At 40.0% G+C, this 1887-nt stretch overlaps 1 pseudogene; it reads left to right on the plus strand.

The window, feature by feature from the left end:
• Positions 1 to 270: 270 nt before the first annotated feature.
• LOC120180866 lies at positions 271 to 1682 on the plus strand (annotated as a pseudogene).
• The last annotated feature ends 205 nt before the right edge of the window (positions 1683 to 1887 follow it).

The raw sequence follows: 1887 nt of genomic DNA on the forward strand, positions 1-1887 counted from the left end.
TTTCCCTAAAATGAAATGTTAAAATTCAAATACTTAAAAAAATTAAATGACTTAATCAAATGTTAGAAGTATTTTTGACATTATACCTTTAAAACAACAAATTCGAGTTTTGTTTTTAATTCAAAGTTTGGCTCATCTTTATAAGTCTTGTAACCGGTGCCACTCCTCATTGCAAAAACGTTTAAACTTTTTTTACATTCTTTCAAGCATTTTAGGTGACCGAATCCATCCATCCTTGGCATCATTTTCTTTGTTTCCCATATTTGTACTATGGCTTCAATAATGGCTAAACAACTACACTTTGTGCTAATACCGCTAATGGCTCAAGGTCATGATATCGGGGCTACGGATTCGGCTAGTCAAAATCCCATTCCCATGCCAAGAAGTGGGACTCCCTATCGGATGTGAGAATCTCGACACTTTATCTTCTAGGGACCTACTGAAAAAGTTCTACAATGCACTGAGATGTGGCGAGAACCATTGGAACAATTCCTGGAACAGCAGAAACCGCTACCAAGCTGCATAATATCAGACAAGTGTCTTTCCTGGACCTCAGAAACTGCCCAAAAGTTCAATGTTCCGAGGATTGTTTTTTTCACGGGATGGGCTGCTTCTCTTTGTTGAGCTCTCTCAATGTGAAGCTGCATAAGGCTCATCTCCGTCGCTTCCGATTCGGATCCCTTTCAGGTCCCGGGACTCCCTTACAAGGTCGAGATAACGAGGGCTCAACTTCCAGGATCGTTTATTAGTTTGCCAGACTTGGACGATACTCGCAACAAGATGCAAGAGGCTGAAATGAATGCTTATGGAGTTGTGGTAAACAGCTTCAATGAACTAGAGCATGGATGTGTTAACGAGTACCAGAAGGCTATACAGAAAAAGGTTTGGGCCATTGGACCAGTTTCTTATGCAACAGAATGAACTGGACAAGTTTGAACGTGGAAACAAAGCATCCATCAACGAGCAGAAATGCTTGAAATGGCTCGACTCAATGGAACCAAGGTCAGTTGTTTACGCTTGTTTAGGTAGCCTATGCCGTCTAGGTTCAGCACAACTGATGGAACTGGGGTTGGGTCTAGAAGCATCACAACAACCTTTCATTTGGGTAGTCAAAACAGGCAATCAACAAGCTAATGATGAGTTAGAAAATTGGTTTTCAAAGCAAAATTTCGAGGAGAAAATCAAAGGGAGGGACTTTGATCAAGGGCTGGGCTCCCCAAGTTCTTATTTTATCCCACCCTGCAATAAAAGGCTTCTTAAGTCACTGTGGCTGGAATTCAACATTAGAAGCCGTATGCTCGGAGTGCCTGATAACATGGCCCCAATTCTCAGAACAATTCTTTAATGAAAAACTCATTGTTGAAATTCTAAAGATGTGGGGGAGTTGGGTCCTGTTAGATGGGGCGAAGAAGGGAAAATGGGGATGCTGGTTAAGAGAGAACAGATTGAGAAATCCATAGACATGTTGATGAATGGCGGAGAAGAAGGCGAAAAGAGGAGAATGAGAGCTCGAGAGCTTGAGGAAATGGCGAGAAAAGCAGTGGCAGAAGGAGGATCATCCAATCTCCACATGTCATTCATGGTGCAAGACATTTTGGAGCATCTCAATCAACAATAGCCAGGCTAATTGATGAAGCTAATTTACAGTTCGTTTCTATGCGAAATTGGATTTTCATTTTCACTTTTCTTCTCTAAGTCATTTAAATAATTTTATGAATAGCAGGAATCAAGTGATTTCGTGGTAAAAATGAATTGTTGTTATTTTTTGAGGTCTAAGTTCGAACATTATGTCAGGAGTGAGAGTGTTCAATGTCAAATAATTGATAGTTATATTTGAATAGATATTACCTTGTACCTATCCTAGATTAATAAAAAATATTCAAATTC

The sequence above is a fragment of the Hibiscus syriacus genome, unplaced genomic scaffold (genome assembly GCF_006381635.1).
Source record: "Hibiscus syriacus cultivar Baekdansim isolate YM2019G1 unplaced genomic scaffold, ASM638163v2 tig00112503_pilon, whole genome shotgun sequence".
Taxonomy (NCBI): Eukaryota; Viridiplantae; Streptophyta; class Magnoliopsida; order Malvales; family Malvaceae; genus Hibiscus; species Hibiscus syriacus.